Source organism: Rhinopithecus roxellana, chromosome 9 (assembly GCF_007565055.1).
Source record: "Rhinopithecus roxellana isolate Shanxi Qingling chromosome 9, ASM756505v1, whole genome shotgun sequence".
NCBI lineage: Eukaryota > Metazoa > Chordata > Mammalia > Primates > Cercopithecidae > Rhinopithecus > Rhinopithecus roxellana.
Genome location: NC_044557.1, coordinates 141,004,209 through 141,028,508, shown reverse-complemented (window position 1 = coordinate 141,028,508; position 24,300 = coordinate 141,004,209).

Genomic DNA, 24,300 nt, shown 5'->3' with positions numbered 1-24,300 from the left:
AGAAAAGTATTGAACATTACAGTCAACTTATGTTTACTTATTTTCTTAATTCAGTGTGGCAAAGACCATTTCTTTCACCCAATACGATGGTAGAAAGAATAAGTCTTTGTACCACCTCCATTGACAATGTTAAGTCCCCATCTACCTGAGTATGGTATTCTTTTCATCATATCTCTTATTTAGCCATTTACTCAGCAAACATATATTTTTTTATTTTCTTTTTTAGTTAAAATTTTTTTTTTTTTTTGCAGAGATGGAGTCTTGCTATGTTGCCCAGGCTTCTCTCAAACTCCTGGCCTCTAATGATGTTCCGACGTCAGCCTCCCAAAGTGTTGGGATTACAGGCATAAGCCACCATGCCTGGCACAGCACATGTTCATTCAAGTCTACTATACACCAGACACTGTGTTAGGCACTAGGGGAAATGGGGTGGTCCAGATAGAGGTGGGCCCTACATCATGGAGGTTAATGGCTGGTGGGAAAGAAAGATAGTAAACAAGTAAATTAACAAATGCCATAACTATGAATGATGATTTACTCTATGAGGAAAACAAGGTTCAGACAGAAAAAAAGAAAGAACAAATTTAGGAAGGCTCAGAGAAGGCTTTTCTAGGGAGATGACATTTCTGATGGGCCCTAAAGGGTATGAATGGGCCATCCAGGTAAAGAGAAGGATGAGAACCTTCTAGGGAGAGGAAACAGTTAATCTGGGGTTCCTAAGGCAGAAAATAGCTTTGTCGCTAGAGCTTAGCGAGCTATTGGGAGAGTGGCAGAGATGAGTTTAGAAAGCTAAGCAGATACAAATTCTGTTAGATTTGTAAAAGTTCTTCTGAGGTTTTATTTCCTGGTGCCCAGCAGCTGTCAATGCCGCTGCCCTCATGGTTGGGCATGTGGTCATGATAATGGGACCAGCTGCCACTCTTTACCAACCTGGAGACCTGGGTAAGACGTGGATTGCTGGCCTCTACCCCCAGAGTTTCTGATGTGTAGTTCTGGGGTGTGGTCTAAAAATTTGGATTTCTAGTTTCACCTAGTTTCCTAGGTGATGTTGACCACACTTTGAGAGCCACCAGTCTGGAACAGTGTTTCTAACACTTAACGTGCATATGAATCACCTGGGGGTTCTTACTAGAGGGTGATCTGGGATTTTGCCTTTCTACAACTTCCCGGGTGATGCTTGATGCTGCTAGATCTTGAAGCATAATTTGAATGACAAGACTATTGCTTTAATGCTATCTTATTTCTATATTCGTTCACTGTCTCATTACTTACATAAATTAGTGCTGATGTGTAGGGTGAGAGGAGAGAGTTCAACATATGACTTTAAGAAAGCTACATGTGAATGTTGGTGTATGTGAAGAGTTGGGTGTGCACTCATGTATGTATATGGGAGAGAGAGAGAAGGAAATGTTTTAGCTCAAAACTTCTTGGTTTTATGAATTAAAAAATAGTAAAAATAGTTTAGCGGTAGTACTTTAATAATCTTCAAAATAACCCCATTTTTACTTTTATTTATAAACTAAAAAGTAAAAAACTACTTTTGGTTCAATGCTTGACATCCATATTTAAAGTACATGCCCTAAAGCAAGCATTAAGCAAATATTTTAAGTCTTTTGCAAAATGGTCCTGGTGTCTAAACTTGTAACTATGAGGGAAACTGTATACATTTGAAAAGACAGTCCACTGATCAAAGATGGCCCCAAATAAATGTTGTTTTTCAATCAAAATTTTTTTGAGATATAACAGGAATATATGTCTAACATTTTATTGTGGCAGACACTTGTAGTAATTTGAGGAATGAAATGTGATTAAAGCAATGGTTTTATAAACTTATAGAAAACTAGGAAGTCACTATATCTTTTAATCTTATTATGTTTATATATTGGCATTCATTCCTATGTCAGAAAAATAATTTGCCTTTGCTGAACTGACACTATTTGAAGAAATTACTATTGGGTATCCAAAGAGATTTTACTTGATACTACTTAATGGAAGTGATATGTCAACATGCTAATTAACTCATGTATGGTGAGATAAGAGTAATTTGGTTTATTATCAAATTGATATTTTGAAACCAATTTATTATATTCTCAGGATGCTGGTGAGAAACTTCATCTGTTATCCTTTTCGTCTCCTTATTTTCTTCATTTAAAAATGTTGTATTAGTAATTATAAATTAACTTACAGTTTTTATTCTTTTTTTCTTGGAATATTAACCAATTGCCAAACTCCTCCACATTTTCTGTAATGATAAGAGAAATCTAAGTACATGGGGATGGAGAAAACTCTTGGTCTGTCGATTCCAAAGGGTTTGGTTTTTAGACAAATGCAACGTCAAAACAAGGAATTTATTTTATTTATTTACTTTTTATTTTACTTTAAGTTCTAGGATACATGTGCAAAACATGTAGGTTTGTTTCCTAGGTATACATGTGCCATGGTTTGCTGTACCTATCAACCTGTTATCTAGGTTTTAAGCCCTGCATTCATTAGGTATTTGTCCTAATGCTCTCCCTCCCCTTGCCCCCCATCCCCCAACAGGGCCCGTGTGTGATGCTCCCCTCCCTGTGTCCATGTGTCCTCATTGTTCAACTCCCACTTATGAGTGAAAACATGCGGTGTTTCGTTTTCTGTACCTGTGTTACAAAACAAGGACTTTACGGCCACCAACCCTTTGTAAGATTATAGATCTATCATAAACTTAATGTATGACAGTAAGAAAGCCATGCAGGCTATCATTTACTTTTATAATTCAGTTATGGCAGTTTCCAGTTTTGTGAATTAGCTAATCATCAGAAATATCTCATATATACCAAAAGCCTGACTTCAATAGAAAAGTTGTTAAGCCTACGGATACAATGAGTCCTCACTTAATGTTACTGATATATTCTTGGAAACCGTGATATTAAGCAAAACGACATATAATGAAACCAATTTTACTGTGAGATACTTGATATAACAAGAGTTACACTTCTATGGCAAATTTCTGATCACAAAAATATCACCAACCTCTGACTCATGTAGAAATCAAAATACAAATTTAGAGATGCATCTCTAAGCTTAACATTTTGTTAGGGAAGCAAGAATAGCAATGTGGGTCTTTCGTATGTCCGAAGAACAAAGAGAAAGTCAGAGGTTTTACAAAAGGAGAAATATTCTGTATCATTTTGAAAGAAAGTTCATTTGGCACTAGTAAAAGGTGGGGAGCTTGGCAAGTTCTGATTGGTGAGTGAAGGGAGTGGATAAAACTAGTCTTAGAGTTCTAACAGGTTGTTTCCATAGATACTAGATGAAACTGGTTTCAAGTTATAGCAGGCAGTTTCAGCAGCCAAGCTTGCAGAGAATTACATTCTTGGGGCAATATTATATGCCCTGAGTGCTTTCTTCCCTCTGGTTTCTTGACTCTGTTTTAGTTGGGCATGACAAGAATGACTCAGTTTATATGCTTAACTTTCACACTAATGACCCAAATCCCCTTTAATATTGAACATTGAAATAAATGTGAGTCACACGTACGTTTAAGATAGATTAATAAAAACGTAATGTGACGATAATTATTTACTCAATCTTTGGTGAATCAGTAAATGACGGTGATTTTAGTGGTAGTAGGTTAAATCAAGGAATAAATGTTTGCAAAGCAAAAATTTTTAGGAGCACCTCTTACCACCATGCAGTTTACAAACAAACAATAAATGTGGCAGACTTGCTGAGCACTTCCCTATCTCATCTCTTGTCCTGCATTGATATGATTATTGTATACTTGACAGATTTTCATTTTACAGTAATTTGTATCCACTCATTTGCTTTCCAACTGTCTTATTCAAGTTCGGGGCTCTAGGTGGCTGGAATCTATTCCGGCAGCTCCAGGGACAAGGTAGAAACCGGCCTGGATAGGATGTCATGCCACCACAGGGCACATTTATGCACACACACATTCTCACACACACTCAGACGGGAACCATTGACACATACTAATTAACCTAACATACACATTTTAAGGAAGTGGGAGAAAACCAGATTACCTGGCTAAAACCCAAGCAAACATGGAGATAACGTGCCAACTCCACACAGGCAGTGGCTGTGCTGCAGAGCCAGTTGTTTTCTCATCAACTTTATAATAAAACGACATTGGATGAAATGATTTTATGTGAGGACCTGCTGCACATGGTTTTTAATTTCCAACAATAAAATTTTTAAAAGCCATTACATATTCTTGGTAAGTGAGAAATCAGTCCATTAAGTAACCTTTATGTGTTCAGTGCATATTGCTTCCACTAGCAAAAATAATCGGGGGCAGCCAGAGACATTTAGTCCAAATTAATCCTGATTTCAAGATTCTGACAGTCAACACTTAGACTAATAAAAAAAGGTATGGCCTCAAAGAGGATTGAGCTCTGTTGTTCCTAAGAGATCCTCCTGCATCCTTTGGCATATATTTGCATTCTAAATCATATTTTAAAATTTTAAGTGGGAGTTTTTAGATTTATCAATTACCGTAAAATGGTGTTGACCCTTTATTGTGTTGTTTTTAAAGAGAGGGTTCTGAGTGAGATTTAATCTTTTCTAGTGTAAGCACCAGTTTGAGAGACTCACAGTTATAGCAGTAGCTATATAGGATTGTATTAGTTTTCCATCGCTATGTAACACATTACAGCAAATGCAGACGCTTAAAACAACATCCATGTATTATCTCACAGCTCTGTTGGTCAGAGGCCAAGAAGGCTTGTTTGGGTTTTCTGCTCAGGTTCCCTGAAATCAAATTTTGTACATTTTCAATACCTCCCATTAATGTCTTCAAAGATATTAATGACCAGACAATGTTTTTGAAGCCATGAATATTTAAAGTTCACTTTAAGATATTTAAAGTTTACACTGCTTGGGGTGCAGGAGTTTTGTTTCCTTCAAATATATTCTTTGTATTGAATGCCCCTCCTATTCTTTTTTTATTTTTATTTTTTTTGAGACGGAGTCTTGCTCTGTCGCCCAGGCTGGAGTGCAGTGGCCGGATCTCAGCTCACTGCAAGCTCCGCCTCCCGGGTTCCCGCCATTCTCCTGCCTCAGCCTCCTGAGTAGCTGGGACTACAGGCGCCTGCCACCTCGCCCGGCTAGTTTTTTGTATTTTTTAGTAGAGACGGGGTTTCACCGTGTTAGCCAGGATGGTCTCGATCTCCTGACCTCGTGATCCGCCCGTCTCGGCCTCCCAAAGTGCTGGGATTTCAGGCTTGAGCCACCGCGCCCGGCCCTATTCTTTCTATTGAATGCCTGTGGGGTGGGGGGCAAGGGGAGGGAGAACATTAGAACAAATACGTAATGCATGTGGGGCTTAAAACCTAGATAACAGGTTGATGAGTGCAGCAAACCATGGCACATGTATACCTATGTAACAAACCTACGTGTTTTGCACATGTATCCTAGAACTTAAAGTAAAATAAAAAATAAATAAAATAGATTCCTTGTTTTGAAGTTACGTTTGTCTAAAAACCAAATGCAATGGTTTTGATTGGTAGGGTTGCTAGTCTCTCTTTGCTCTTTCTGTTGGGCTGGAGAACCAGGTGGAATTACATCTACCCATTGCAGATGTGTAAAGATGGAATGAGAGAACTAATTATCTATGAGGCAGTGAAGGAGTCGGCATGGAGAAGCTGAACTAGAAGTTAGAGGATCAGTTGCATGTAAATGGAATTTTGGTTGCTTGGAGCCAAATCTGAAAATCTCTCCCTTGTAATGAAGGGCCATAACGTTTTCTGTGTAATACCACTAAACATTTTAGCGGCCAGTTGGTGGATTTTAAAATTTGTCCACTTCTAGTGAGACAGTTATTTTAACCCTAAGTTCTAGAGATAAATACATAGCCCAGGTTGACCAGTCTTACATATGATCTTGGCCACAGTATTTATTTTATTTTATGTATTTATTTATGAGACGAAGTCTTGCTCTGTCACCCAGGCAGGAGTGCAGTGGCACAATCTTGGCTCACTGCAACCTTCACTTCCTGGGTTCAAGCAATTCTACTGCCTCAGACTCCCGAGTTGCTGGGATTACAAGCACCCACCACCATGCCTGGCTAACTTTTGTGTTTTTAGTAGAGATGGGGTTTCACGGTGTTGGCCAGGCTGGTCTTGAACTCCTGACCTGAAGTGATCCACCCACCTCGGCCTCCCAAAGTACTGAGATTACAGGAGTAAGCCTCTGTGTTTGGGTGTGCATAGTATTTAAATTAAGGATTGGCAAGTGATCCAAACAGTTCCAAGCAAAGTCCTGCCTGGTATTTCTGCTGAGACTCTAAAGAAAGTCAGGCTCTCCCCTGAGATGGCAGGGATTTAGAACCTTAAAAGTTTAGAACGTTAGGTCCATCTGTGCTGCCTTGAAGGGAAACCCTACCCAAAGTTAAAGCCAAAACTAAAGAAAGTAGGACAGATAGATAGGCAGGGACATGGAACATTACTCCCAGGTCTTGAAACCTCGTCAAGGAACTCCCAACATTGTTCTGACCAGATTTGAGAATTGCTGTAAACAAGTAACTCCTTTCTAGCTTCCTTTTCTTTCTTTTTGAATAGAAATGTTGATAGCTTTAATTTTAAGCCTATTCTACCCTTGGGTGTGTTGGGTGTGTTGGGGGAATAAAACTTGTCTTTTTAGTCTCGTGTAGTCTCATGGGGCCATAGATTGAAAGAAGTGTGCCAGAATTCTTGTACTTAACTATGCCCCAGGAATCTCCTCCAAATCTACAGCTATTTTTTTAAATTTAAAATTGATTTATTTTTTGTTCTTATGGATTTAGGGGGTACAAGTACAGTTTTATTTCATGGATGTATTGTGTAGTGGTGAAGTCTGGGTGTTTAGTATAGCCATTACCCCAGTAGTGTACATTGTGTCCATTTTCATCCCTCATCCCATCCCACTCTCCCACCTTCTAAGTCTCCACCGTCTATTATTCCACTCTCTATGTCTATGCTACACCTTATTAAAATAATGAAATTTTGGACGTTCAGATGTTGCAATGGGTTGATACTTTGGAGAAACTTGGGAGACACTGAGTGTACTTTTCGTGCAAAAGGGACATGAATCTTTGGAGCCAGGAGTGGACTATAGTGGACAGATTCTAAAGTGCTCCTCCCTGCAATCCCCGCCTTCTGATACTCATGCTTTTGTGTAATTCCCTGTGATGCGCTTGTGACTTACTTCTACAAATAGAATATTGCAAAGGGGAGGGCTGTCATGCCTGTGATCATGCTGAATAAGACTGTGCTTTGCTAGTAGATTTGCTCTAGAGACTCATCGCTGAGTTGAAGTAAGCCGCCATGCTGGGAAAAGCAGGAGTAGTGACAAACTGCAGGTGGCCTCTAGGAGCTGAGAGCAGCCTTCAGTCAATAGCCAGCCACAAGCTGGGGACCTCAGTCCTACAACAGCAAGAAATTAAATTCTGCCAACAATCTGAATGAGCTTGGGGGTGGATTCTTCACCAGTCAAGCCTCAAGATAAAAATGCAGTCTGCTGGTTACAGGTTTGTGAAACCCTGAGCTGAGGGTAGGGTCCCACTAAACCCTGCTTGAACTCCTGACACACAGAAATGGTGAGATAATCAATGCATATTATTTTAAGGCACTAAGTTTATAATAATGTATTTCACAGAAATAGGCAACACGTGCATTTATTAACTCAAAGGAACATTTACTGGGTTTGTTTGTTTGTTTGTTTGTTTTGAGACAGAGTCTTTCTCTGTCTCCCAGGCTAGAGTGCAGTGGCACGATCTTGCCTCACTGCAACCTCCACCTCCCAGGGTCAAGCAATTCTCCTCTCTCAGCCTCCAAAGTAGCTGGGATTATAGGCATGCACCACTACGCCTGGCTAATTTTTATATTTTTAGTACTGATGGGATTTCACCATGTTGGCCAGGCTGGTCTCGAACTCCTGACCTCTGGTGATCTGCCTGCCTTGGCCTCCCAAAGCATGGAACATTTATTGTTAATCATATATGACCCCAACATGCTGAGTTATTTGCTGGTGTCTGTTTTTCTTTTTTAAATTTCTACACTCTAAGCAATGAAGACAATATGCCTTCATCTCTGACCCTAGCCTTGGAACTGTTACTCAAATGAAATGCATTCTTGGACATGCCCCATAATTGTGGTGTGGTTACTTCTCTGCCTGAATGAAGTAACTTAATTTCTTCCTTTATTATTGAGGTGACTGATAGTGCTGATAATGATGACATTACATCAAATTTATTTTTTTGTCATCTGGCGCACTCAGATGCACACTTCCTCTGCTTTTTAACATAAATATTACAAAGGAGGAGGCATGTATGATCTTTCACGACGTACAGAGATCTCACATGTTTGTTTCCAACTCTTTTATATGTTATTCAAATTATCTTTTGGTGATTAAATGGTCCAGGTCTTGTTGGTACCATTCTCATCGAGCATTGGTCCATATTTTCCTGGATGAAGGCAGTTTTATCACATTTCAAATCATCAAGAGTCCCTCCAGCCTGCAAATGAAGGATTTGTCCTACCACGTTCTACCCTCAAATTTCCTATTGACTGAGAATGAATGAATGCAATATTCTTTGAGGCATCATTTCATTTTACGTTTGGTCGTTATCCAAACTAAAATGGATGAAGGGAATTTGTGTCTCTCTAATTTAACAACGGCCTAAAATAGGCAAAATAATGACACCTGGCCCATCAATAAAAAGGGCACAAACTTCCAAGATGGTCACTTCTACTGAAGCAGTTAGAAGACCATTCTTTACAAGTGCTGAACTGGTTATTTATTGGGGTGTTATATTCTTCTTGTTTTCAAGTTTATTTATTTTTATTTCTAATGGCCTTTTCATCTAGCACGCAGTTTTTATAAGGTGGTTCTATTTCAGTTCATTTCCAACAAAGATCTACAACAGGAAGTTGGGCCCAATTAACTTCAGACTTTTGGTTTCAGACATTAGCAGAGATGATATCTTGGCCCTGTAGATATATTTCACTTTCCTCTATTCAAAATACCCCCCAAATTATGATATTTTGGTGAATATTATAATGTTTATTAATGTAATTTATTTAATGCATGTAACTCTTTGTCCCAATGTTAGATTGCACAGCCTTTTCCTACTGACAGAGAAGGGATCCAGTATGACACTTCTAGTTCTTTAGAATAGGTTGAGGTTACAAAAATTTTTTTTGAGACAAGGTCTTGCTCTGTCACCCAGGCTTCAGTGCAGTGGTATGATCACAGTCCACTGAGGCCTTAATCTCCTGGGCTCAAGCTATCCTTTCTGTCTCAGCCTTATGAGCAGCCAGGACTATAGGTGTGTGACACCACGCCCAGCTAATTTTTAAAACTTTTAGTAGAGATGAGGTCTAGTTATGTTGCCCAAGCTGGTCTCAAACTCCTGAGCTCAAGTGATCCTCCTGTCTTAGCCTCTCAAAGTGCTGGGATTACAGGCATGAACCACCGCACCTGGCCAATCCAGATGTTTTTATGGAACTTATAACTAAAACTATTCTAAGATTTTGAAGCCGAGCCTATTTATCAAGCCTACTGTGTATGAGTAGTATGTCCAGGGTTAAGGCTGAAGAAGCTGAAGTAGACAAGGTAGCTACATATTTAATTAAATGGACTCAACAGTTTCACTTCTTGTTGAACAGAATACTTCTGCATGCCACACCTGGATGTTGTAAGCTCCTTAACAGTTTTTTTTTTCTTTTAAATGGCTGAAAATATATAAATAATACCATAATACAGTACTAAATGAAGGAACCGTTTGATAGGCAATGTTTACATCTAGTGAGCCAGGATATTTCCCTGACACCTTTGTGGGACTTGTGAGGGGGTTGCTCTATTTATTCAGCCCACAGCTCTCAACTCCTCACAGGAGGGAGCACACGAGTGAACGAGGTGGGAACTGCAGTACACAAGCACTGGAGACAGCTGGCTATCCTGGCGCCAGCAGGAGCAAACTCTACTCACTTCGACCTGCTGCATTCCACCCCTTGCAGGAGGGAGCATGCAGGTGAATGGGCACAGGAGCCAGGGCAAATGCTTTTTGGCATTCTGTAGGAGCCAACTCTGTGCCAGCCCCATGGCAGTGTATCGGAGTGGGTAGTGCCCGCAACCCCGGAAGCCCCAGAGGGAGTGTTACAGTACTCTTTTAGTTCTGCCATCCATGAATGGCTTCAGTGTCAACAGCTCAGTGGGCCCTCTGCCTTTTTGCATGAGGAGGCTGCCTTCCGCCAAGAAGGGCAAAGGGCAAGTGTGACAGCCTTCTGCATCTGCACTCATGGATCTCAAGTTCTTGTCTGGTGCCCAGTAGAAATGAGGTCACATGAATGAGTTGAAAGATGGTAAATGCGGGGGATTTTATTGCTGGTGGAGGTGGCTGTCAGTGGGAAGGGGACCTGAAAAGGGGATGGAGTGGGAAGGTAATCTTCCCTGAAGTCCGGTCATCTCTGGCAAGATTCTTCTTCTAAGTTACACCATCAGGCCATCCCACTGAAGTGCAAGCTGCTTCTCTCCAAAGTCTGGATGCTTCTCGTCCCTCTGCCAGCTGAACCTGGCAGAATAGGAGATAGGGTGGACCATGGGTCATTTTGGAAAAGGCAACATTCAAGTTGCAGTCATATAAATTCTTACTTTGGGTTGCAGTTTCAGGATTAAGGGTGGGGTTGTGTTGGTAACCCACCCTTTTCTGCCTAGAATTTCTCTGCCTCCTCTCCCTATCACTAGTAGCAATTCATCTCCTAGCATGTACTTACAAAGTGTGCAATATGATTTATTTTGATACATTGCTTTTTATTTTTTTCTAAAGCAGGTTAGAGTAAGTTACATTACTCTTGTGGTTATTTTCTTCCCAACATAACTCTGGTTTAAGGGCAGAAATAAATTTTGCACAACCTGACTCATAAAAGTGGTCAAATGTTGACTGGCTAGCTTTGCTTAACTGCAGTTCTGTAGGAGAATTAAGCTCTATAGAAAACGATGACAGTAGCTGTTTTCTTAATTCTCCCAGGGAACATATCTGATACCGTTTTAGATGTATAGAAGCTGATGTATTACACATAATGGGTTTTTTTTTTAACGGTTGAATTCTCTTGGGAATCCTGTTGAGGGCTTCTTGTAAGTCTGGCTTATAGTATTGTTAGAGTATCCTCATGTCTCTGGAAGAATTGACTGTTTCTCATAGAAGTTAGGTATGCTATCATAATTCTATTGCAGCTTAACCAAAATTTCATATGCCACAAGATTTTTTTTTTTTTTTTTTTTTTTTTGAGATGGAGTCTCTCTCTGTCTCCTGGGCTGGGGTGCAGTGGCCGGATCTCAGCTCACTGCAAGCTCCGCCTCCCGGGTTCACGCCATTCTCCTGCCTCAGCCTCCCGAGTAGCTGGGACTACAGGCGCCCACCACCTTGCCTGGCTAGTTTTTTTGTATTTTTTAGTAGAGACGGGGTTTAGTGTTAACCAGGATGGTCTCGATCTCCTGACCTCGTGATCCACCCGTCTTGGCCTCCCAAAGTGCTGGGATTATAGGCGTGAGCCACTGCGCCCAGCCACCACAAGATTTTTAACGTTTGGATAGTGTCAGGGTAATCTGGGTATGACTCCAAAGCAGATTAGATCTAATGAGACTCTAAAGGGTCTGTTCTATTTCACAGCTTTTGCATTGCTCCCCTAGATGCCCCATCAGATTGCAATGTAATGTTTCAGTTATATGGAGCACCTGCATTTTTTGCTTGAGACTTGTGGCAAGACATGCTTAATGAATATTCTACCTACTAAATAGAAATATTCAATTCACTTTATAGTATTGCTGAAAATATTCTAGTGTTCTTTTTGATCATGTTGATACACTAATTTCCCAGAGACTGTCTAGAATGTCTTCAACTCAATTTTCATTAGCATTAATTAGCTTCTATAGTTGCTGTAACAAAACAGAGTCATCTCTTTACTGGTTGAGTGTGTTTCCTATGTCCCAGTCATTGCCTATAGATGCTGTTCATTATATGATTGGATATAATTAATGCATTGAGACCATGGTTCTTCTCCATATAGAACCTATGGCATGGGAGGCTGAAACATATCAAACACTCCATAACGGCTGGACTGTTAAAGGTTTCCATATATGCTGAAAGTAGTCTTTGCTTATCAGAGTCAGAAACCTTGCATTCAGGCCCCCAAAGTGCAGTAGATTGGGACAAGTTGGGCCTAGTGAAGTTATATCTTCATCTTGTATAGTAATATCCATCAATGGAGTAGAAGTATTCGAGAACCATGCTAGAAAAAAAAAATAGCCAAAGGCTTCCTCGTTTTAGAAAATTTATAGGTTTTAAATTAAAGTTCCTTTGGATTCCCAGACAAGATGGCCGAATAGGAACAGCTCTGGTCTGTAGCTCCCACAGAGACCAATGCAAAAGGTGGGTGATTTCTGCATTTCCAACTGAGGTACCTGGTTCATCTCATTGGGACTGGTTAGACAGTGGATGCAGCCCACAGAGGGTGAGCAGAAGCAGAATGAGGCATCACCTCACCCAGGAAGCACAAGGGTTCAGGGAACTCCCTCCCCTAGCCAAGGGAAGCCATGAGGGACTCTGCTGTGAAGGACAGTGCTATTTGCCCAGATACTGCGCTTTTCCCATGGTCTTTACAACCCGCAGACCAGGAGATTCCCTTGGGTGTCTATACCATCAGGGCCCTGGGTTTCAAGCACAAAACCGGTCATTTGGGAAGACACTAAGCTAGCTGCAGGAGTTTTTTTTTTCATACCCCAGTGGTGCCTGGAACACTAGTGAGACAGAACCATTCACTCCCCTGGAAAGGGGGCTGAGGTCAGGGAACCAAGTGGTCTTGCTCGGCAGATCCCACCTCCACAGAGTCCAACAAGCTAAGATCCACTGCCTTGAAATGTTGACTGCCAGCATAGCAGTCTGAAGTCGACCTGGGATGCTAGACCTTGGTGGGGGAAGGGGGATCTGCCATTACTGAGGCTTGAGTAGGTGGTTTTCCTCTCACAGTGTAAACAAAGCCTCTGGGAAGTTTGGGCTGCGCAGAGCCCTTTGCAGCTTGGAAAAGCCACTGTAGCCAGACTGCTTCTCTAGACTCTTCATCTCTGGGCAGGGCATCTCTGAAAGAAAGGCAGCAGCCCCAGTCAGGGGCTTATAGATAAAACTCTCATCTCCCTGGGACAGAGCACTTGGGGGAAGGGGTGGCTGTGGGTGCAGCTTCAGCAGACTTAAATGTTCCCGCCTATTGGCTCTGAAGAGAGCAGCGGATCTTCCAGCACAGCACTCTTGCTCTGCTAAGGGACAGACTGCCTCCTCCATGCCCCCTGATGGGGAGACACCTCCCAGCAGGGGTTGACAGACACCTCATACAGGAGAGCTCTGGCTAGCATCTGGCAGGTGGCCCTCTGGGATGAAGCTTCCAGAGGAAGGAGCAAGCAGCAATCTTTGCTGTTCTGCAGCCTCCACTAGTGATAGGCAAATAGGGTCTGGAGTGGATCTCTGGCAAACTCCAGCAGGCCTGCCGCAGAGGGGCCTGACTGTTAGAAGGAAAACTAACAAACAGAAAGCAATATCATCAACATCAACAACAAGGATGGCTACTCAAAAACCCCATCTGAAGGTTACCAACATTAAAGACCAACGGTAGATAAATCCACAAAGATGAGGAAACACCAGTGCAAAAAGGCTGAAAATACCAAAAAACAGAATGCCTCTTCTCCTCCAAAGGATCACAATTCCTTGCCAGCAAGAGAATGAGTTTGACAAATTGACAGAAGTAGGCTTCAGAAGGTGGGTAATAACAAACTCCTCTGAGCTAAGGGAGCATATTCTAACCCAATGCAAGGAAGCTAGGAACCTTGATATAAGGTTACAGGAACTGCTAACTAGTAATAACCAGTTTAGAGAAGAACATAAATGACCTGATGGAGCTGAAAAACACAACACAAGAACTTTGTAAAGCATACACAAGTATCAATAGCTGAATCAATCAAGCAGAAGGAAGAATACCAGAGATTGAAGATCAACTTAATGAAATAAAGCAAGAAGACAAGATTAGAGAAAAAAAATGAAAAGGAATGAACAAAGCCCCCAAGAAATACGGGACTATGTGAAAAGAGCAAACCTACGTTTCGTTGGTATACCTGAAAGTGGCAGGGAGAATGGAACCAAGTTGGAAAACACACTTCAGGATATTATCTAGGGGAACTTCCCCACCTGGCAAGACAGGCCAACATTCAAATTCAGGAAATACAGAGAACACCACAAAGATACTCCTTGAGAAGAGCAACCCCAAGACACATAATCGTCAGATTCACCAAGGTTGAAATGAAGGAAATAATGTTAAGGGCAGCCAGAGAGAAAGGTCGGGTTACCAGAAAGGGAATCCCATCAGACTAACAGCGAATCTCTCTGCAGAAACCCTACAAGCCAGAAGAGAGTGGGAACCAATATTCAACATTGTTAAAGAAAAGAATTTTCAACCCAGAATTTCATATCCAGCTGAACTAAGCTTCACAAATGAAGGAGAAATAAAATACTTTACAGACGAGCAAATGTTGAGGGATTTTTGTCACCACCAGGCCTGCCTTACAAGAGTTCCTGAAGGGAGCCCTAAATATGGAAAGGAAAAACCAGTACCAGCCACTGCAAAAACATACCAAAATGTAAAGACCATCTACACTATGAAGAAACTGCATCAACGAATAGGCAAAAAAACCAGCTAGCATCATAATGACAGAATCAAATTCACACAGAACAATATTAAACTTAAATGTAAATGGACTAAATGCCCCAATTAAAAGACGCAGACTGGTAAATTGGATAAAGAGTCAAGACCCATTGGTGTGTTGTGTTCAGGAGACCCGTCTCACATGCAAAGACACATATAGGCTCAAAATAAAAGGATGGAGGAAGATTTACCAAGCAAATGGAAAGAAAAAAAAAAAAAAAAAAAACAGGGGTTGCAATCCTGGTTTGATCTTAATCCAAAGATCAAAAAAGACAAAGAAGGGCATTACACAATGGTAAAGGGATCAATGCAACAAGAAGAGCTAACCATCCTAAATATATATGCACCCAATACAGATATAAATACACACACGCGTATGTTTATTACACACATGTATGCTATTACACAATAGCAAAGACTTGGAACCAACCCAAATGACCATCAATGATAGAATGGATAAAGAAAATGTGGCATATATACACCATGGAATACCATGCAGCCATAAGAAAGAACGAGTTCATGTTCTTTGCAGGAACGTGGATGAAGCTGGAAACTATCATTCTCAGCAAACTAACGCAGGAACAGAAAACCAAACACCACATGTTCTCACTCATAAGTGGGAGTTGAACAATGAGAGCATATGGGCACAGGGAGTGGAGCATCACACACCGGGGCCTGTCGGGGGTGGGGGAAGGGATAGCATTAGGAGATATACCTAACGTAAATGATGAGTTAATGGATGCAGCACATCAACATGGCACATGTATACCTATGTAACAAAGCTGTATGTTGTGCACATGTACCCCAGAACTTAAAGTATATCAAAAAATTAAAGTTCCTTTGTCTCTTTTTGGCAAAATATTTAGTGTTTCCAGGTTCCTCAGCCTATAAAGCCCCTTTTACATTTTTGCTTCTGGGTGGTTAACACGTAACTTCTCAGCCATTTTGTCAACGGGTATTTTAGTATTTATTTTAACATATCTGGCACTCAGAAACAATATCTGTCCTCCTTTTATCAACAAAAATTTCCCCAACATGGTTAAAATATTAAAAAACCCCTTAGAACCATATGTTTCATTTTACTTTTTTAACCAACTAATTTTTCTGCCAATGAACCATTACTCTCTGTCCCAATTCAGTAAATAAGTCAGCTCTACTACTTTCTCTCTAGTGTTTTAATGAGGAAGAACTCAGGAGTATTCATTCTCTATTACATCAGATCTCTTCATGGTGGTGAATATGGTCAACTACGTCTGAGGCTAACTGTTACCTCATCTTACTTGCCATGGGGCCTGAGTTATGACATGTGGTACTGTGAAAGAAGCAGTTACTGAGAAGGTGAATAGTTTTTTGAGTAAGACTCTACTTGCAATCATTTTGTTTGCCCTGAAACTGAGATTTGGGTGGTTGTAACTTATCCTGTTTGAAATAACGGTCTTGGAGATGTATTAGAATAAAAAGTGCAGAGATCAAGAACAGTGTTTCTTAGAAGCAACGTACCGTTGGAATCACTAAGGGTGCCCTTGCTAACGGCTGGTCTCCAGCAGGGGAGTGCAATCTGTGATGGCTTCATATCTCTTTGGAGATGAATATTACTCTCTATTGATTGTACTGTTCCCATTAAACAATGGAAATCTCATTTGCTGATTTCTCCTTGAGAGTAATGAGGTTTCAGATATAATGCAATTAATGGGAGTAGCAAAAGAATTTGATGTTCTCTTTATGAATTGCTGTTTTAACTGTGGCACAATAAGTGACTGGCAGTTGACTTTCAAAATGAGAACACTATTTGGCAGACTTGACAGCTTTGTCATTTGATTTGGGACATGCCGATGGTTCCACATCAAGGGCAGAGGCGTCAGAAAGTTGCTTGTGCAAGCTTTAAGACATTTTGTTGTTCAGGATGTTGTGCAATCGAATGATGAGACCACAGCCTAACACCCAGATGTGCCAATATCCACACATGACACTTGATTTCTTTGCCTGCTGTTTGGTGATGTGGATCTCAAGGATAAATTTTTTGTCTCATTCAATGCATAATTTATTTGCTCCAAATAATGCTACTCTCACAAACGTTGTTGCTTGGTGAAGGGCCCTAGAATTTTTTTTCCTGTTAAATTGTTCTAGAATTTTAGTCGTCAAACTGATGAGGAAAGACAGAGATTCAGTTATGATTATTTCTGACTGCTGATCAATATGACATCTATGAAAAGGATGAAATTTCTTCTTGAATTAGGGCAAGACTCCTGTTTAAACTTTGCCTTATTAGATTATAAGGTGGTGTTAGAGAGTTTATTCCTGTAGTAGTACAATAAAGGTATAATTTTTCGACATCTGTTCCTATTTTATAGTTTGGTGAACTTCTGATGAAACTTGGTACTGTTTCATATTTACAACTGCGGCGATACTGGGCTGCTCTAGAGATTCCCTTTTGGAATGCCAGTTGTTAGGCTCTTACTCTTTAACTTTTTGAGAAGAAGATTCTTACCTTTCCTAAAATTGCAACGATTCCTTGCAATTACGCAGTCATGGAAAGGAGATACCACCCCAGGAAAAGTTCTTTGGCTCTCTATGTCCAGCAATTATAGCACAGCAACTTCAGCCACTTTTTCTCCACATCCTTTAATAGTCAAAAGCATTTCTCTCCTTGTAGTCAAGCTTCCTAGAATTAATGTTATCTTTGATCCTGTATCTGAAATTTCCTGATATTCTTGAATATCGTCCTTCATTCAAAATAGGTCATAAGGTTTAGGGTCTTTCCAGACAGATCTGATGTTTAATAGACCTGAATGTTAAAGACTTTGGGACAATTTGTCTTTTCCTTTGGGAGGCTAGACTTGATCCTCCAGACTTTAAGGCCAGGCTTCTTAAATTTAGAGAGATCAGAAAAAAAAATCAAAGAAAATGCTTTAGATGATGCCTTTGTTTTTCTTGTTTGGGGAGGAGTTTATCCTTAAGATTTACAAAGTCCTTGTCTCAGTGTTCCCTCTCTTGGCTCCACTCCCAGTGATTTTGAAGTGGCTTGTTACTATCTTTGTGGAGGATTTGCCAAGGTTGTTGCCATGGCTGCAGTGCCTGCAAGTTTAGCTGATTCTTGTGTCCTGTTGATCTCCTCTGAATCTTAGCAACTTGCCAGTGTTTCTCTTATGAATTTGGGGTCATGTTAGCCCAAATCTAATGACCTTTTTGTCTTAGGCCACAGAGAAATTATTGTGCAGACGGGACCAAATCCAAACCCAAATATTTCCATTTAGCCAATTTTGCAGCAATCTCTCGTGAAATTCATGCTTCCATTAAAAGCTTTGTGGAGGTAGAAACATAACCCTCTGGGAGCGGACTTAAGATGCGAGTTTCTAAAGGTGATAATCAGGTCATTGGATTCACCTATCCTGTTTGTCAGGACAGTAGCTATTTGAAGTTCCTACCTTCAAATCTCCTTGATCCTTTGTTTACATGTTTTGTGTTTTTGTGGCCAGGATTGCTCGACTGTTCCTTGCAAATCAGCTTGTGTTGGTCTCCATGCTTTCCCTACCCATGAAACATAGCATTTATTTAATTGGGACTTCCACTCCTCCCGCAACCCCCCACATACTGTATTCACTACCCTTCCTTTTTTATTGTGGTAATATACATGTAGCATAAAATTTACCATTTCAACAATTTTTAAGTGTACAGTTGTATTAGTCCATTTTCACACTGCTGAAAAAGGTATACCCAAGACTGGGCAATTTACAAAAGAAATAGGTTTAATAGACTCACAATTCTATGTGGCTGGGGAGGCCTCACAATCATGGTGGAAGGTGAAAGGCACATCTCATATGGCAGCAGACAAGAGAAGAGAACTGGTGCAGGGAAACTCCCCTTTATAAAACTATCGTATCCCATGAGACTTACTGTCATGAGAATAGCACAGGACAGACCCGCCCCCATGATTCAATAACCTCCCACCAGGTCTCTCCCACAACACAGAATTGTGGGAGCTACAGTTCAAGATAAGATTTGGGTGAGGACACAGCCAAACCATATCAACAGTTCTATGGCATTAAATACACTCACATTGTTGTGCAACCATCATCACCATCCATCTCTAGAATGTTTTCATACCCCTCAGCTGAAACTCTGTACCCATTAGTTACTAACTCCCCATTTCCCTCTCTCCCTAGCCCCCGGTAAACATCGTTCTATGAATTTGGCCACTCTAGGAAACTCATATAAATAGAACCATACAATACTTGTCCTTTTGTGACTGGCTTATTTTACTTAGCATAATGTTTTCAAGGGTCATCCATGTTGTTGCAAGTGTCAGAATTTCATCTGTTGTTAAGGCTGAAAAATATTTCATTGTATTTATGCACCACATTGTTTATCAATTCATCTGTTGAGGGACATGTGGATTGTTTCCACTGTGTGGCTATCGTGCAAAGTTGCCATGGACATGAATATACAAATATCTGTTCAAGTTTTTGTTTGCATTTTGTTTGCTACCCCTTCTTTTAAAAAATTAAACATTCTTTTTTTCTAAAAAAACTTTATGATCTACATAGAATAACTCAAAGATTTTAAGGGTAGTGTTTTATGACTTTTGAAAAATATATACACCTGTGTAACCACCTCCACATTCATCATGCAGAATATTTTCTGCAAGCCAGAATGTTTCCCCTTGTCTAATTGTGGGTCATTATCCATTTTGCCCACCCCAACCTTGACCCACAGCTAGAGGAAACCACTGACCTACTTACTGTCACTGGAGATTAGCTTTTATTTTCTAAAATTTAGTATAGATGGAATCATTCACTATGAGCTCTTCACGTTTCTGAGATTCTTCCTTGTGGTGGCATGTATCAGATGTACCATTCTCTTTACTGCTGAGTTCTGTTCTGTTGTAAGGATATACCACAATTTGTTTATCCATTCAACCGTTGATGAATATTTGGTTGTTTCCAGTTTGGTCTATTATGAATAAAACTGTTATGAGCATATGTTTTAAAATCTCTTGGATAAATATCCAGGAGTAAAATTGCTGAGTTGTATTAATAATGAATGCCCGGCTGGTTTTCCACAGCAACTGTACTATTTTACATTTAAAAGAACATTGTATAAGAGTTCTAGTTGCATCCTCATCAATGCTTTCTATGAACAGTCTTTTTAGTTTTAGAAATTCTAGTATCTCATGTAGTTTTAATTTGCATATGATTTTCATTTAAAGTGCACTCTAATTTAATTAATTAAATTCCTTAGTGACTAATGGTGTTGAACATATTTTCATGAGCTTGTATTTGACATCTGTACATCTCCTTTGATAAAGCAACAGTTCAGATGCTTAGCCCATATTTATTGGGTTATTTATTTTATTATTGAGTTGTGAGAATTCTTTACATATTCAAATACTTTTTGAATATAGATTTTGAAAATATTTTCCCCTTGTCTGTGGTTTATTTTTAAAAAATTAACAGTGTCTTTTGCTGAGCAAAAGTTAAATTTAGATGAAGTCTAATTTATTGGTTTTTTTCAAGCTGTTTGTTTTGTATTTAAGAAGTCTTTGTCAAACCCAAAGTCACTAAGAATTTCTTCTGTGCTTTCTTCTTGGAGTTTTTCTAGTTTTAATTCATACAGTTAGATCAATGATCCATTTTGAGATAATTTTTACCTGGGAACGTTTTAGAATTTTAAAAATATATTACGTACATTTTCTATACATATCAGCTAAAGATATTTGATAATTTATATACATGCCACCTCAATTATCATAGTGCTAAAAGTACAAACCTAAGAGTAATTTTAAAGCATACACTAGAAATGTTTGTATAGAGTTGTGAAAACGTCCTGAGCTATACTCTGTGGTCTCCCATGACTCACTCTCTGTGCTGAGTCTCATTTAGAAAAAATAATCCAACTGGGGTTCTTTCACTCTCTTATTATTATTATTATTACTTTTTGAGACGGAATCTCACTCCATCACCCAGATTGGAGTGCAGTGGCACGATCTCAGCTCCCTGCAGCCTCTGCCTCTTGGGTTCAAGCAATTCTCCTGTTGTAGCCTCCCAAGTAGTGGGGACTACAAGCACCCGGCACCATCCCAAGTTAATTTTTGTATTTTTAGTAGAGACGAGGTTTCACCATGTTGGCCAGGCTAGTCTCGAATCCCTGACCTGAGGTGATTCACCCATCTTGGCCTCCCAAAGTGCTAGGATTACAGGTGTGAGCCACTGCACCTGGCTGAGTTCTTTTACACTCTGAGATAATAAAAAGTAGGCAATGTTTATTAAGCAATACCCTTGGGATCCACTGTGGAAGCAAAGGCAAAAACATAAGACGAGACAGGAGAAGTTGATTTGTGATGTGCACATGACATCAAGCTTGATCATCTTGACAACGAGCTCTTGGACTGAAATGGCTCTAACTCTCTGGGCTGAATTGGCTGAAAACTTTTACCCATGATTACATCCATTGCTGGATATGGGTCACCCCAGAAAGGGCAGGCAGTTTCTGAAGGGGCTGATAGCACTTGGACAGTTGGGGCAATAAATGCTTTCTTGCAAAGAAGGTAGGTAGCACATCTCCATGTCCATTACAGTCTACTCCTTGTTGCTCAGATCCACATTCTCATAAATATTTGGAAAACACTCTTCCAGGATTCTATTAGTCTTCTTTTCCTGGGGGAGTGGTGGGACGAATGTTAGTCCTTGTTGGTAAAGCCGGTCTCAGAGCCATAACTGGTACTCATTGCCTCCCCATAGCATTACCCAATCCAGACTAGCCCTTTCTCAGCCCTCTGCTGCTCTGGGTGACTTTAGGTGGTGAGAATCAGACCCTCACATTAAGGACTTGAAGACCCTTGTCACCATGCCCTTCTCAGGCTGGGGTTGTTTCATTTGCCTATTTGCTTTCACAATTTTCAGGGAGTCTTTAAGGATACCCACCCCCGGGTTCTGCGTGTATTTCTCCATATTGCAGCAATATAACAGCAGCCCATTCCTCTCTGATGATCAAGACTTATTGCCTCTGTCAAGATGACTATTTCCTCTTCTTACTTTCTGGTTCCTGGACACAAGGAAAATGAAGTGCCAAGAGCAGCCATAGTGCCAAGTCTCGCTTTAATGAGACTTCTGCTGTGTCCGCTGGAAGAAGTATTCCCCTTTGAGTACCAGGACCTTCAATGCTGCAGGACTGAAGGGGCAGGATGTATAAATTCCACAATTGATATTTAGAGTGATGGCAAAGAGGGATATGTCTCCCTACTTTTCTCACTTCCTTCTTACTGGGGCCACTGCACAGCGTAGAAATCTTTGAACCATGGTATACGCTGCATTCTGGAGGATGTTGCATCATTTGTGTAAAGTATCACCTTTGAGCTGGTGTGTCCATGATCCCGTCACCAGGTTATTGCAATATTCTATCAGGATGGCAGCTTCTAGATGGATTAGAACTTGTTATTGCTGATGCATTTCTGTGTTATGGGCCTGCTCCCATGTCTGCTCTGCTGTATGTGGGACCCTGCGTAGGTGGAACAGGCACTCTGTGGGCAAGAAAGGGAAATGCATACCCAGAAGGTCTGTTTCTTCTGTGATTGATCAGAATCAATGATAGATCTTTTTAGGAGAGAAGGGGCCCAGTGTAGACAACTTGCGATCAAGTGGCTAGATAGTGTCCTTGAGGAATGATCTCAAATCATGGACTTAGCATTGGTTTGTGTTGCTAGCAGACTGGACATTCAGAGGCAGCAGTAGTGAGATTCATCAGGAAAAGTGGCCGCCCATGCTGCTGTGCTGATGTCTAACCTCTGTCTCTAACACCTTGACCACTTTTTAATGTGTCTGTTGTTCCAGTACTGGAATGGCCAAAGCCAGGCTGGCTAGTGTCAACCGGCTGAGGCATTTTATCTTCTTCGTTGTTAAGTGCCTCTTCCATGGTGGGAGCTCTTGGATTGGTGTTAACTTTTAATACGAAGATTTTCCCACTTTATGCCCATTCCTGTTTATTCATATATATAGTAATGCTTGATATCCATGGGAGATTTGTTCCAGGACCCCCATAGATACCAAAATCTGTGGATGCTCTAGTCTCTTTTATAAAATAGTATAATATTTGCATATAACCTAGGCACATTTTCCTGTATGCTTTAAAACATATCTAGATTATTTACAATACCTAACACAATACCTATACCTTACTTCATTTGAGTGGATTCAACTGCGTGACAAAATTCAAATTTTGATTTTTGGAAAGTTGTGGGATTTTTTTCCCCTCTACATTTTTGATTCATGGTTGTTTGAATCCACAGATGTAGCACCCTCAGATACAGAGGGCTGACTGTATTCCTTTCTGCCAGACCGTTTTGTCTTTGATCTTCCAATCTTTCTTTTTTTCTAGGATTTTGACCAGCTAGCTATACCATTTGCCACTACCCAGGAGTCCTTATATGTTCTAATCTCAGACTACTACTTTATTACACAAAGTAGATGGCAAATGTACTGCCTCAAACTTTGCCAATTGAAATAACTCTCTCTGAGTTAGTCGGTAGTGCCTTGCATCCACATACTGAACTGACCTGTCTGTCAACTAGTCTTGGGCACTTTGATCATCTGTCAGCTAGTCCTCAGGGATTCCCCTTCTGGGCCATGGGAGTGAGATGAGGAAGAGGTCTTGGTGCAACAGTGGTGCATGACATGCGGGCTGAGCCTACCTGAGCTGGTGGATATGATAGGATTAAGGTCAAGATGGGAAATTCTAGGCACATGGTCACATGGTGTCACACAGCCTGGCTGAGAATTTGTGTGATGGCTCAGTAACATGCCACGAGTTGCATTTAGAAAGGTGTACATTCTCCATTGCAAGCTATGTGACCTTGCTCTAGTATCCCAGGAGCCTCTGATGTGATTTTTCCCACTGAGATGTCCCATAAATTCCACATGGTATCTTTCCCAACCGCTGATACCTCTAATATAAGAGGATCTGATGGTTCAAGTGGCAGGGCACAGTTTGATCCTGACAAACAGTCCTGGAATGTCTTTGGCTTGATTTTGTTTTAACTCTGTTACTCTTTTGGCACCATTTCCAAGGACTGTGAATAAGGATCTGAGCAAAGTGACTTTGCAGGACAGAAGCTTTAGCTGAGCTGTCAGATGAGACACCTGATATGGATTCTGGGAATGGCTGTGTTTACTCTGTGGTTTCTGGAGGATACTATCTGCTGTATTTAATAGACTAGGAATGCTTATGCCCATAAAGGACATCCTGGTGGTGGTGGTAGGGGTGGTGGTAGGGTATGTGTATATATGTTTCCTGAAACTGGAGAAGAAGAGTTTAGAGGGATAGTAAAAGTCCTTCAAACTGGCTTCATTTTTAAGCTAAGAAGGGGTAATGAGTTACTCTTGTATTTCCACTCCTCAGAGAGGTAAAAATGACCCCAGCTCTCCCACTACACCCAAAAAAAGGGTAAAACATGGGAATAATAGATACTGTTACTTTTCCTTGTGGGAAAAGAAAAATATGCACTATTTATTCTAAAATCACAAATATTAGAATTTTTCGAGCTTGAAGATATCTTAGCTATTATCTCGTTCAATCTCTTCATTTT